We start from the raw sequence: 15,932 nt of genomic DNA on the forward strand, positions 1-15,932 counted from the left end.
CTCCCCGGCCAAATTGAACATTTCCTACTATTTCTGCATGCCTAAGAGCTGCCTCTGCCTCCTGCACTGCTGCCCTTGGGTTCCATTTCCTCCCACCAGAAGGATATTATTTTGCTCCTCTGTCCAGCAACACCTGTCACCTGGACGAAGGTTCCTACCTTTATAGGACAATGACCCCCAGCATACCTACTGGCCCAATTAGTGTCTTACATATGCTTATTCAGGAATGGCTCCTACAAATATATATATATATATATATATATATATATATATATATATATAAATCCAGGTTCAATTACTGTCCATGGGATAAAGCGCAACGACTCTGGGGAAGAAGCTAAGTTAGCAACATGCCTTAGTAGGACATGAATGCATAGAGATAGAGAGGGAGAGAAGAATAGAGGAGCTCAGTATTATCTAGGGTAATAGGGTACTGTGAGCTATTGAAAATAAATGGTGCCTGACCATTTAGGGCTTTGTATTTAAGGAGAAGGATTTTAAATTCTATTCTGGATATAGATGGAGTACAGGGAGCCAGTGCAGAGCGCCGAATATGGAAGAGATATGATCCCTTTTCCTCCTGTTTGTCAGAACATGTGCCACAGTATTCTGGATCAACTGGAGAGTATTAAGCATCAAATTGGGGCAGCCTGGCTTTAAGGAATTTCAATAATCCAGCCTGGAAGTAACAATTGCATGGACGAGTTTTTCTGCATCATTTTGAGACAAGATGTGCCTGATTTTTACAATGTTATGTAAGTGAAAAAAGGCAGTCTTTGACATTTGTTTTATGTGGAACTTGAAGGACGAATTCTGATCAAAGATTTTGACAACAAATCACTTTTACAAGACTGTGAGTGCTGATTACTTTTTCTGCATTCCAAGATTCCCTAATTTGTCAAAAAACAAATGAAATATGTCAGTAAACATACATTCAGTGTTAACATTTTTGTGACTTCCCAGGTATGTTAATTAACATTTCCGCATGATTTTAATACAAAACTTAATTTGGTCAGCATTATGTTTCCTTCAAAATGTAGTTGCTGTTGCTAATAAATTACATATAAACATAATTTCTAGGACATAGGGCTGCAGTGATGCAGAGGTATACTGCAGGGTGTTGTCAGCAGGCTGTAACATCACTGTTGGGCATGTTAGAGGTGTAACAGCACACTTGTGATCACACTTTTTAAGGTGAAACAGACTTGATACTTAAAATTAGAGTGGCCAGTGAAACACTGCCTGAGATTGTTTCTCTTTCTTTTTACCTGTCAGCCACTGCAATACTCTCTTTGTCCTGTTCTAGTTTCTGCGGCTGTCATGTGACACATCGCCTCAAATCATCTACACCCTGATGACAGCTCACTGGGGCCTGCCTTCACCCAACTTGGTGGTGTCGGTGGTGGGGGGAGAAGGCCATGACAAAATCAGAACATGGGTGAGAGATGTCCTGAGAAACGGGTTGGTTAGGGCTGCACAGAGCACAGGTAAGAACCCATCATTGTATGAAATTTTGTCGTTCTGGGTAGCTGCTTGAGTTGACACCTGAATAATAATCAGTTTCAACATTAGTGAATGTAAGTGTGAATGGTTATGTTATGGATGGATGAATGGATGGATAATTCCTTCAGTAACAACTGAGTCATATCATACTGACCACAGAAATATAATCCTCACTCAGTAATTAACTGCAGCCAACTCAGTATTTCCTGTACATGTCTCACATTAAAAGCCAATCAGAAAAGGGAGGGATTATGTCCTTTGTGATAAGGCTTAATTTACTGAGAAACTATAGTGCTCCCATCAAATTGTCATGGGAGGATACAGTTCCAGTTCTGGTCTCTCATTTGTGTTTGCTATTCAGAGGCCAGCAACACTACATGAGCTTCGCTAACCTGCCTAACTGGGCTAAGCTGACTGGCATACAGCTGATAGGCATCAACTGATGCACAGCCAAAATGTTCTTGGTAAAATTTGTACTCTAGAATCTCTGTTCCGTGCTTTTGAGTAGTAGACATAAACAGACTATTTTGACAGTAATTGCTTGGGCTCACAATGCATACCAAACAGAGGAAATAGCAAACAGAGCCAAACATCCTGTGGTGAATTGTCTAGGATGACCCCACGTACCAAACACCCCAATTATGTATACTATACTGTGTATTAAAAACCTTTTTAAAAGCCTTTTTCTTTCTATAGTCCAAATTAAGTTGTTTCAAGAATTTTCTGTAAACTAGTTTATTTTGAAACTAGATAAAGTAAGGCAAATTGCTGGTCTGTTAGTGGTGGTGCGGATGTTCCTGTACCGCTTTCCTGATGGAAGCGGTACAAACAGTCTGTGGCCCGGATGGCTGGGGTCCGTGGCGATGGATCTCACCCTCTTCCTGACCCGGCCTTCATATATAGAGTCTAGGTCAGGAAGGGGGCAGCCCACGGTGCCCTGTGCAGTTTTAACCACCCGTGCCAGTTGTTTCCTCTCCTGTGCCATGCAGCTGCCATACCATACTGTCACACTGAGGCAGAGGATGCTTTCAATTGTGGCCCTGTAGAAATTGACGAGCAACCGAGAGGAGAGTCCAGCCCGTTTCAGTTTCCTGAGGAAGAAGAGCCTTTGTTGTGCCTTCTTCACCAGGCGGGAGGTGTTCATGGACCAGGAGAGGTCAGATGTGATGTGGAGGCCCAGGAACCTGATGTTGTCCACACGCTCCACCACTTCTCCGTCCATGAGGAGGGGGGCGTGATCCGTCTTCCTGGACCTCCTGAAGTCCACAATGACCTCCTTGGTCTTCCCTGTGTTCAGCACCAGGTTGTTGGCTGAACACCACTGGGTGAGCTGGCGTATCTCCTCTCTGTAGTGGGTCTCGTTGTCATCTGAGATGAGACCCACTACTGTGGTGTCGTCCGCAAACTTCACGACTGTGTTGGTGGGGTGTATGGCAGCACAGTCGTGAGTAAACATGGTGAAGAGGGCCGGGCTGAGCACACAACCCTGTGGCATGCCTTGCTGAGGACCAGAGGGGATGATGTTGTGTTCCCTATTCTCACCACCTGAGGCTTGTTGGTGAGAAAGTCTCTGATCCAGTGGCACAGAGACGCAGGCAGACCCACTGCGTGTAGCTTGTCATCCCAGCTTGTCTGGGATGACGGTGTTAAAGGCTGAGCTAAAGTCTACAAATAGCATCCTGACGTAGGTGTTAGGCTGCTGCAGGTGGGTCAGGGCTGTGTGCAGGGTGATGGAGACAGCATCCTCTGTGGACCGATTCCCTCTGTAGGCGAACTGAAGGCTGTCTAGGTCCGAGGGGATGAAGTCTCTGATGTACCTGAGAATAATCCGCTCAAAGCACTTCATGATTACCGGGGTCAGAGCAACAGGCCGGTAGTCATTCAGGCAGGTGATGGATGTCTTCTTCGGTACCGGAATGATGGTGGAGGACTTGAGGCACTCAGGAACTGTAGACAGCTGCAGGGACAGGTTGAAAATGTCCAGGAACACTCCTGCTAGCTGGTCAGCGCATGTCCTCAAAGTCTTGCCTGACACCTTATCCGGTCCTGCAGCTCTGTGGGTGTTGATCCTCCTCAGGGTGGATGTCACCTGGTGCTGCTGGAGGAGGACGAGGGGCTGGTGCTGCTCCTCCAGCCGGGGTAGGTGTGTAGCTTCTCTGCTGCCTGATGTGTCGAAGTGGGCAAAGAAGCTGTTTAAGGTGCTTGTTGCTTGCTGTTTAAGGCTTGTAGTCCGTTATGGTCCTGATGCCTCTCCACATGTTCTGGGGGTTGTTGTTCTTGAAGTGATCTTCAATTTTGTTTTTGTACTGGAGCTTGGCCTGCTTAATTCCCTTCTTCAGCTCTGCTCGAGCCCTGCTATAAGCCAGCCTATCACCAGCTCTGTAGGCAGTATCCCGGGCTTTCAGCAGGGACCGCACTGTGCTGTCCAGCCATGGTTTCTGGTTGGGAAACACTGTGATGGTCTTGACTGGGAGGACAGCATCAGTGCAGAACTGAACATAGGACAATACAGATGATGTATACTCCTCAAGGTCTGCCTCTTCTCTGAACACAATCCAGTCTGTCAGCTCGAAGCAGTCCTGAAGTGCAGAGGAGGCCTCCTCAGTCCATATCTGTACTGTCCTGGTGGTTGGCTTTGTTCTGCAGGCCAGAGGCTTGTAGGCAGGAATGAGTTTAACTGAGATGTGGTCTGACATATATATATATATATACAGTTCAGCTTTTTGGAATGCACATACTGTGAAGCCATTTTTCAGTTTTAATTTTATTTTTGTTGTTCACACAGTATGCTGTATATTGTATGTTACAGTTGAGAAGTTTTGATTGGAAATAAATAATAGTCCAAGAAAAAAATATTGTTAATTCATTTGACACCTCAACATTGAGAGAAAGAGAGAGAGTGAGAGAGAGAGAGAGAGAGAGAGAGAGAGAGAGCTAATGAAGAGGTTTGGAGTGGAAGTGAAAATCCTTCATCAGCTTACATTAGATGGATATTAATTGATGAGATATGTATCAACAATATAAACATATATTTTATAAAACAGCTCCAGTTCCACACAAAGTCCAGATGTGATCCAGATACGGTTGACTGGCTTGGCTGTTATATCATAGAGTTGTGCTAAACCCTCTGTTAAACACCTGGATGACATCACAGGATCTTACAGGATCAAATATCATTTTTATCTGATCAATATTAATAATGAGAGAGATCAGGCAAGAGAGAGAGAGATAGAGAGAGAATCTAAATCTTAAATTTGTCTACTGTACTTATTTTAATTCAGTGAACTGCACAAAAAAGTGTATTATTCCCAAGAACTGCAGCCATATATAATATTATTACATTATCAGCACCAGTTATTACATTTTCAAAGGGTTTTTAAATACTAGGCCAATAACGTAATAATCAGCCAATAACGTAATAACTTATTACATTATTGGCAAAAAGTTATTACGTTATTGGCTCAAAGGTTTTATTACATTATTGGCAAGTTATTACATTATTGGTTTTATTACCTTTAAAATGGCCAAAATGATTACGTTATTGGTAGTTATTACATTATTGGCCGTTATTACATTTTTGGTTGCTACACACCACCATTCCAAGAATGACCAAACTTTCCGCTGTGAGGGAATGTCGGTGCCTTGCTCCATGAGATCTGACTCGGTCAAAGAAGTGATGGCCTCAACCTTATCTGGATCAGACATAATGCCATCTGCACTCACAATATGCCCGAGAAACCTCACTGACCTTTGCAGGAAATGGCATTTCTTTGGAGCAAGCTTAAGGTTATGAGCCTCGAGTCTCTGGAAAACCATCTCCAGCCTGCTTAACATCATCCTCATAAAAGTGGCAGGACTATTACACAGTCCCTGAGGCATGCGGTTATACTCGTACAGCCCGAATGGGGATGTAAACGCTGTATACTTCCTGTCTGCCTCATGCACTTCAACATTATAGTAACCCGACGTGAGATCCATTGTTGAGAAATAGGCATTGCCACCCAAAGCTTCCAGAGCGTCAGCTGGATGAGGAAGTGGATGAGCATCCTTGATGGTTCTAGCATTAAGCCAGCGGAAATCATTACAGACCCTCATATCCCCTGATTTCTTCCAAGTTAACACCAAAGGTGATGCAAACTCACTGCTGGATTTCCTAATGATTTCTCGCTCTTCCATTTCATCCAACACCTGTCTCAGTTTCACATACTGGTTAGGCGGTATCCTGCGGCATGGCAGGCGAAAGGGTTTCTCATTCACAACTCGAATCCATTGAAGGTATCCTGTAGCCTTGCCACAATCCAACTTGTCCCTGGAAAAGATGGACTGAAACTCTCCAATTAGTTTAACCAGTCTCTCTTTGCAAGCAGATGACAATTCACACGAGTCAATGTTTATATCAAACAGTCCAGTGTTGCACAACACCGAATGCGGTGTGTCAGTTTGACCACTTGGTTCGTTAGGTAAGGGGTGGTCAGGCAGTGTGGAAACCGCTGAGACCAAGCTCTGCTCCTCATGGCAACAGACAGGGCTAGTAGTCGATAGTCGCACGTTTTGCTGCACACCAGGCTGGAGATCACAGGCATCTCTGGGGCTGTTGAAACTTTCCAGCGCCCCACATGAATATACATCAGCCAGCTTAGCATTTCGCCTCAGCGTGACCGACCTCTCCAAAGGATTTATCACTTTCAGTGGCAGCCACCCATCATCATCTCTTAGCAAAGCCACAGTTCTTCCGACTATGACCGATCTCGGCCTTGACTTTGCACTTGTAGGCTCCGTCACGACTTCGCTACCAGCCAAACCACTACTCCATTGCTGCAGCTTGCCCCACACCAAGTGCTCAGACATTGGCTCCAGAGTAACTGCTCTCTTCAGATTGACAGTCCCAACTTTATCTGAAAGGTCCCCTTTACACTCCAGTACCCCAGCCATCAAGCTCAGAAGTCTTTTCTGCGACTCACCTTCAGTGGGTTGTGAGGTGGAGTTCCCATGTAGCTTCAGGTTATTGACCAGGTACCTCAAAAGGTTGCTTCCAACGATTAGATCGTCACTCTGGCCATCAACCACTAGAGTCGGCACAACCACTCTACAGCCATAGAACTCCACCTCCAGGTCACACACGCCTAATGGCGTTGTCTTTGACCCACCACATCCGATCAAAACAACATCAGTGGGTTCTAATTTGGTGGACTCCATCACAGCCTCCTGCAACAACTGAGGCACAACACTAGAGCTCAGGGTGCAAGCCATAGACCCACTATCAAGCATAGCCTTGACTGACACTTTACCTCCCAGTGTTACATCTTCATAGAACAGTTCATCATGTTGCTCTAGTCTCTGAATGTTCTGAAGGACTGGCCTGCGTCCCAGTTTTCTCTCTTCACATACACTCTGATAGACAGAATTTGAATCATCATTGTCAACAGTTATTGGGGGGTCACACTCAGGCCTAACACTTGCCCCCGTCACATGTAGGCCAACTAGTTTCCCGGAGTAGTGAGCTTAGAACCCTTAGGCCTGGTGGCAACTGCCCTGGGACACTCCGCACGTGTATGATCAGGTGCATAACAGACAAAGCACAGATGATTACCTCTACAGTGATAAAAGGTGGTGTGTTCAACAACCCCACAAATGTCACAAGGTACAACAGGTTTGGATGCATTTGCCCGATTCATATGAGGCTGCCTACTGTTCCCACCAAACAAGCCAATCTGTTTTGGCTGTTGCTCCAGCACATGCTCCAGCATGGCTATGATGCGCTCAAGGCGATCAGAAGATTCCTCCGTCTGCTTAACGGGGGATGGAGCTGTAACAGAGACTGGTGGGATCACAAAATTACTGTCAGATGTCACAAGATGCCTACCAGGACTCACTCCCTGTTGCTGTGAAGTCACTGCCGTGGTCACTCTCAACTGCGAAGTCTGTCTCAGGTCTCTGTTGTGGTCAACAAGTCTTTCATAAACATCAGCTACTGTCCATTGTTGTAGTGGTTTACATTTAAATATGAGGGAAAGCTCATGATCAGGACAGTGGCGTATGAACATGGCAGTCAAGTCTTGAGACAGATTATCAACTGTCTTGCCCTGCCTCCTAAGACAGTCCTCTGTCACTTCCATAGCTCTATTTAGCCTTAGCCAGTAATCGAAAGAATTTTCACCTGACCCAGGTAATGTGATCAAATCAGCTAAAGGAATGCTAGAAGAAACTGTGTCACTAAAGTGCTGCTTCAGTATTTCAAAGATGGGGTCTGGGCCCCCAGACAACGACAGTGATGGCTGGCTACGTATGCCTACTCTAACCACCTCACGTGCCCTCCCAACAAGTTTGCTTAGAACCTCCTCAGCTTGTTCTGCAACAGGAATTCCTTTCTTTTTCATGTAAGCCATTATCAGTGCTCCCCACTCCTGAACAGAGTGTGTGTCATGACCATCCCCTTTAAAACTCACCGGCTCCTTAACATCAGGCCTCACCACCACATTCAACAGCGAAGAATCCGCCATTGCATTGCTTCCACCCCCCACAAGACTAGGCCCCATCCCACAGCCTAAGCGGGATTCAATGCAAGAGGCTATACTCTCACCTATAGAAAGCCCAATATGTGATGCAATGTCAGTCAGAAATTTCTCAGTTTCATTCCCCCCCTTCAAATTCTGTGCATGCGAATCACACTGGGGTGGTTCACTAACAACATCACCATCAACCCTCAAGTTATCAAAACTAGGTGTGGGAGTAGATGAATCCGGAGCAAATAAAACTCTTGTTCTGCCCCTTCCAAGTGATGGAATGGGGGTGATATTCACAGACCCCCTCCCTCTACCAAACACTGGGCTATTTTCCATGTCTCAGACTCTGAGCAATGAAAAAAAAAACAGATAAAATATAATGTTGGATAATGAAATTGGAAGAGAACAAATGTCTTAATAAGAAAGAAAAACTCTGAGATTAAACCTCCTTAATCCCACACATGAAAAAAACAAAAATGAGTCTTTGCATCAGACACAATGAATAAAATCAGGGCTGAAACATTAACTAAGACGGCCAGTTAAACCTCAAAATGTGCCCTCTGTATCAAGTTGACCAAATCTGTGAGAACAAAAGATTCAGCACAACTGAGTGGTCTTTGCAGTCAGAGCAAAACAGAAATTATATCAAACACACTTTAATTACTTTAAAGTATTTTGCTGTACAATATTGCCACCTTGTGGCTCGATGCAATTGCACACACAGGCGAAACTAATTACCACAACTCCGCTGGTACGGTGAAAACTCCGCCGTGTGCGCTGCTCCTCCCAACGGTGTCGCGTAGTAACACAGTCCGTGGCGAAAATGATCCGTCTGAACACCAACTCGCTTCCCGCGTCGCTGTTCCGGGCGCGCGCCACAGCCACGCGCCACAACAGCGTTCCTCCAGGAAGTAGACGGGTCCCAACCCTCCACGGTCACGTAGAAGAACCGGTCACGGCACCAATGTAACCATGCTCAGTCACACTCTGTCTCTGGCTGGTCCAAACTCACTCGACTCTGCGTTGTGTATTATTTTTAAAGAGGTCGAGAAGCTGAAGTGTCTTTTTCCATGCAATTTATTATCCGACCTGGTAAAACATGAAAACAGCCTGGTCAGCGGGCTCTGGCGTCTCGTGCACAGCACACTCAAGCACGCCTCTCGGGAACTGACAGATATTTTATACGACAATACAAAATTAGAACATTGCAATAATACAAAATATGTACCTGGTAAAACATGAAAACAGCCTGGTCAGCGGGCTCTGGCGTCTCGTGCACAGCACACTATAACAGGAGCAGCGCATTCATTTACGCTAATGCTACTGGATAACTAGCATACAGAGTATCTCAAACCTCAAACTCCTTGGTAACATTCTTATTGGAGTAGTATGAAGTATCCCTCACACACTCTACATCTAAGTAGTTTATACTACATATACATTTATAGAATAAACATGGGTTCGTCATACCAATAACCATTTATTTTGCCCGTGCTGTGCACGACAACCTACCACTATAGCTCCCGAGGGGGGCGCTATTGAGCCAATAACAAATAAAATAAATAAAAAAACGAATTACAGCAAGTGGAATTATTTAACATTTATACCCTGTTACATATGCATGTACATACTCTGTACCCAGACGGTGCCTGCTCACATATTGTCTGTATTTATAGCAATTAAAAAAAAAACAAGCAAGGCACGGGTGGTGGGTCACCACTAGCTGACCTAACCCCTCAGGTGCCCATGAGGGAAATTTTGTGAACAGGAAATCCTTTCACAGCATTAATGTTCAGGTGAACATGACTTTATGACATTAATGAACACTGTACATTGCTTGTGATGTGCATTGATTGGTTTAATAGTCTACATCTTATCATTTCAGATGGTGTGCAATGCTGACTACCTGATCAGCAAAGCCAGGCCACTTTGCCTGATGGCGCACGCTGCTGGGGGACAGAGGGTATGCCTGTGAGCCTTTTTGCCTCACATCTTACGCAGACCCTCAGGGAGCACAGCAGGCATATAACAATGCCCATGCCAGGACGAGGGCTCGGCTGGAGATGACCTTTGGCCTCCTGAAGGCACGCTTCCAATGTCTGCACCATCTGAGGGTCAGTCCAGACAGAGCGTGCGATATTACTATGGCTTGTGCTGTCCTCCATAATGTGGCCTGTCTGAGGAAGGAGAGGGCCCCCAGAGTGCCCTCAGATGACGACAGTGGTCGGCTGATCAGAGACCAATGTGTTTTAAATTATTTCAGTTAAAGTGCATTCTGTACATTTAAGTTGAATATGGCCTGCAATAGCAGATAGCTATTCATCTGGCCTATTGTGCTGTGTACTGTGTGTACAGGCCTGACATTTGTCTGTTCATTTGTTAAGTATGGATTTGTCCTGCATTTATTCCAGTGTGCAGACATGCAGGTTGTTTTATATACAGACCTTTGAGAATGTTTATTTATTCTTGTGATGAATAATATGCTTTGATTCTGTGCTTTCTATCTTCTATCTATCACTGTGTGACTTCACTTTTGAAAGGAACTGATGGATTACTTGCTTTGATTTATCCTATTCAATAAAGGAACGTCATGTCATCATGTTACTGTGTGATGTGTATTTTTATATTGATTCCTTTTTTTTCGAACATGTAATAAAAAAACAAAGCAAACAGACAAAAAGTGATAATAATAAAAATAAAGAAGAAAAAAAGGTGTCACCCTCTTCAATTCATGTTGATCTCATGATTACATGAGCGAAAGGGAGTAGGAAGGAGTGTAAACTTAAATCCTACCCCTTCAGTACTATTACATTTTTATCAAAAAACTCATGACTGAAACATCCAGATTCATCCTCAACCTTTACATGATCCATATATTCAGCAATTACCAATAAATAACGTGCACAGTATGCAGGCATTGACAGTTACGTTATGTATAGAAAAAAGTGTTGTGATTCACAACACACACCCAAATACCTATTAGTCATTACTATATCATGCAAGAATCGATTCTTTATACCTTTTTTTAAACTGACTTATGTTAGATATTTGTTTTATCTGTAGACACAATTTGTTCCATAGTTTTACTCCACAGATAGTAACACAAAAACTTTTCAATGTAGTGCGCACTTAAAGAATCCTAAAATTTAACTCAGCCCTTAATTTATAACATCCCTCTCTATCACAAAACAGTTTCTGAACATTACCTGGCAGTAAGTTATCTTCTTTGCTTTATACATTATTTGCATAGTATGCATAGCATAGTATTTGCATATATATATATATATATATATATATATATATATATATATATATATATATATATATATATATATATATATATGATTGCAATTAATGATCACAAATGTTGAAATAATGACAGTGGGTCTCGTTGAATGTGATAAGAAGGTGTAGTGGGAGGTGGAATAAATATTGGTTTCAATTTGTGGTAACTGCTGACTGAGATAAGGGATGAGGTTGAACAGATCCTGGAACTTAGCCTGGTCTGGAGCAGGCTAGCTCCACAGAATATATCTCCATGGTAACTTATGTCAAAACATATCCCACTTCCCCATATCCCACTTTTGTGCAACCAGATCAAGGATAAGTTGATCCAGGATAACCAACATATCCTGGATAAATCCCTTATCCTAGTTTTGTGCAACAGGCCCCTGACAAAGAGTGGGGGGAAGACACAGACTTATATACACAAGGCAGGAACACTAATGACACACAGGTGAAACACATCAGACAATCACAAGGGCGGGAAAACACAGAAAGTAAAGCAAACAAAGAAACATAACATGAACCTTCAAATTAAAACAGGACGTGACAAAAACCAGACAAAGACAACACACAAGGGGAATCTTCAACAAAAAACTGGCGTGCACAGCATGGGTCATGACAGAAGTTTCCATTATGGTCATTTGAAAAAGACAGTTCACCATATTATGATAAATTGTTGCAAAATTAAATTGCTGTAACTTCATAATTTTTTTTCTTGTTGTAGATACGACTGTCTCCAAGCTGACTGTCTGAACTCCAGGATCTCACACACAAACATACACACGTCTTTGCTTGTAAAAGACTGATAATCCTTTCATTTAATCTCATTTTGTAGATAGTACAATAGCTGTTAAATTTTTGAAGATATGATATTTTCGTATTATGATTACAGTACATACCTATGTCTCTCTTTTGTTTTTGTCACACAATGACTTAATCTGTACAGTATTTTATGTTGCCCTGTGTTCCAAGATCTTGGCTCTCTGTTGAAAACTCAATTATTTTTTTTTTTTGTAAAACTGCAGCTTTTGTCTACATTGTAACAGTGAGATCATTCTATTTTGCAATAAGAATACATTTGTTTCATAACTACAGTACTGCCCATAATTGACTGCTTTGGGGGACAATATCATTTGTCATTTCTCAGGTCCAATTTAACAGATGCATAGGCTCTCTCTCCCTTCGTAAAATGTCCCCAATCCCATTTTCTCATCAAAGAGATGTAGTTTCAACATTTCACAGCATGTGTAATGTTTAAGATAAATTGCTTACTCACATAGTACATTCGAGAGCACAGTGTATGTTTCCATAGTTACATACAATTGTACATATCTGCTGAATCAAATGATGCTGCCGCTATAGGCTCCATAATTGTCTTTTGGCAATAAATAAATGGATGAGCGATGACTTCTTAAATTTAAATGAGGACAAAACTGAAATCCTACTTGTCGGCCCTAAAACAAAAAGAGAAATGTCCAACATCATCAAGGTGACAGAAACGTAATATTTCTTAATATTTCCACTTAAGAAACATAGAGTTTCAACATAAAGTAGGACCAAGATACTGGAAAACTGATTAATGCCTTTTTTTCAAGACACCCTCTGTGACACACTATTTGCTAATCTCCAGAAAAAGCACTGAGAGACTTCAGCTCATTCAAAACGTTGCAGCTCAGTTATTAGCCAGAACCAAGAGGAGGGAGCACATTAGTCCAGTTATACCTCATACTAATGCACTGCTGCATTTATTTTAAAATGTTGCATTTTACTTGATTTGATGCATTCTATGCACTCTATTTTTTAACTTTATTTTATCATTATTGTGCAGTGAATTTTATTCTTTTTTATGTGAAGCACTTGGTGCATGTGTTTTCTTTTTTGTAAAGCTGGTCAAGTTTGAGCTGCAACTCTTTATTATTATCACTGGAATTATTATTATTATTTAGAAATGTAGATCTCGACCATACAGTGTATGCTACATGGTTTAAAGTTCAAGAACTCCACATCATGGGGGGCACAGTCCCTCCCCAACACAACCTTGATATTTATGCTTCTCAGGAGAAAAAGAGAAAACAAGACTAGCTGTAGTCTCACTAGAGTCTACAGCGACATTACAATACACCTCAAATGCGAGCCGTTACCAGGGTCTGTAACAGATGTGAAGTGGTAGTCCACCCCTATGTGCTTCAACTTGGCACTCTGCAGCAAAGGCTGGAGATGTACAAGGGCCAGCCTTTCTAGGGTCTTCATCAGGTGTCATGCCAGTGCCACCAGCCTGTAACTGTTGAGGTCTTTGGCACTGGTATCGAGATGGTTTCCACAACTATGGCAGTTTCAGGTTCAGGTTGAAAATATGCTCAACTATGCCACTCAATTGGTCTGCACAAGACTTGAGGAGTCTTGAGCAGATGCCATGCAGACCCACAGCCTTTCTTGCCTCAATTCTCATCTCAGTTCATTCCTGACCTGGTTTGCTGTGAGGTACAGCAATCCGTTGATGCACACAGTTGCTGTGAGTTGAATGTTGCAGGAAGGGGGGTTTAGTTGGGGTGGGGCAGCACACAGAGGTTGCAGCAGGACAGGGGGAGGGTCAGATGAAAATTGAAGAAAATGGTTCAGATCATTCACTCACTTTCAGTCCTGCACAGGCTGGGAGGTGGGTTAGCAAGATGGTTTTACTGTTTTACTGAAAAACTGCAACTTTGAGTAGTGGGTTTACTTGGTTTTAATGTTCTTACTGTAGATTTGTCTGCAGCACCAATTACAATGTTAAAGTGTATTTGCAACAAAGGTCAACAGTGCAGCACTATGTAGAAGTTGATGGCTGTGGACAGTGTGCTCATGCCTGCAGAGGAAGAGGTATGTAGATGCAGTGTAACAACACAACTCATTTGTGCTGTTGCACATTTTGTGTTTCTTGTGTGTATGTCTCAGCTGCAAGCAACAAAGCAGCTACACTGAACATTTGTTTCACAGCGTTGGGTGACTTTCTAACACTATTTATGGTTACATGCTTTGTATGGCTGCCATTAGTTAGGTGGTTTAGTTTTGGTGGACTTAAAAGTCTGATCATATGTCTGTTTCTTAGACAAGTGGATAGTAGTGCAGTCCCAGCACAAATCAAGAAAGTAGAAAAAAATGTTAATTTTCCGCCCGCACAAAACAGCTTTAAATGATCTTAAACTATCTCCTAACTCCTTCACACCCACACACGCAAGTATAGACACACAAACACACACCAGTCCCCTTTGGTAATATTATCATGGAAAGTGATTTCCCCCTTTAGACTATCCTTACATGGAAAGAGCTTGGGTTAGATGTAGCACTGGATCAGATTCAGGGGGGCAAATGAATTCTGCTAGGGAATTCAGATTTAGTTCAAGATTCAAGATTTAAGATCGTTTTTATTGTCACTAAGCATAGCATGCCAATGAAATTTGTATTGCAACCCCCATGTTAGAAACAATAAGAAATATAAGAAAGTAATAATAAAATAAAATAAAGATACTAGAATAAGTTGATGATTGGGCTGATGAAGTTCATTTGCTGTCATCTCTTCACTTCACAACACCCTGTCCGACACCTTAAAAAACACAATTCTTTTTCTTTTTTCCCAGAGAAGTTAGAGTTAAATGAGGTCCCATGTTAGGCTCTTTGCTCAAGCGTCAACAAAGCTAAAGTAGCGAGGCACAGTGTCACATATGCATCTGCTATTATTCCAAATTGATAATAACAGACATGTGGCTTTAAGACTGTATGGGGAAGTGGAATTTAATGGTAGCAGTAGCTAACTAAGTAGGTCAAGTGGGTCAATGAAGGCAGAGTCAGTGGTCCAAACTAAGACAGAAGAAATGTCTTTGGCATGCCTGAGCTCATCTCCACTTTCAACCACTTTGCAGTCTTCATCTCGATCTGATCTCCTCTCTCATTCTGCCCTTTGCTCTTAGCAACTCAGCTGTTTCTGACTGCCACTAGTCCATCACGATTAGAAACTTCATTACAAACTTGTTCTCAAACCGATACCTTTTTTTTTTTTTTTTTTTTAGATCAGGTGCTACCTTAAGAGTGACTGATAATGGTGATGATGCAAGTTTTACTAGGCTAATACAAGGCTCCTCTATGTTGAATGTGCTGGGCAGGTTTTATATTGACTGTGCAAGCGTCTATTGCATCTGCTTTATTTGACATAGGGACTACATGAGAACAGATCTAGAATAACTCATAACCCTTCCTTGAGTTCAAGTACCAAGGATGTTCCTGACTTGGCCACAATATGTACAAAGATTATGGATCATTCAACCAAGACTGCTTTTGACGTTAACATCAGTGGCAGCTTTGTCAAAACTTGATCCGACTGGTCAAAAAATCTGATGTAAACACCAAAAACTGGAAAAAGTAAAAATTGGCTTCAATAGAAAAAAAGTTTGTAGTAGTAGCAGTCTGTGTTTTCTTAAGCATGTGTACAACATTAGGTTAATGGTCACTGGCATCACAGCAGTGTGCAAAACATGTAGTACATGTATTTATGGATTTTAGTCAAGTTTGGTTTTGGAGGTGTTTCAGAGGCTCCTGTCACTCTCCTCTTTCTTCATGCATGTGTAGCTGAGAACTGACATGGACTATGGGATACTGTGCTGGTCG

The sequence above is a fragment of the Chelmon rostratus genome, chromosome 17, assembly GCF_017976325.1.
Source record: "Chelmon rostratus isolate fCheRos1 chromosome 17, fCheRos1.pri, whole genome shotgun sequence".
NCBI lineage: Eukaryota > Metazoa > Chordata > Actinopteri > Chaetodontiformes > Chaetodontidae > Chelmon > Chelmon rostratus.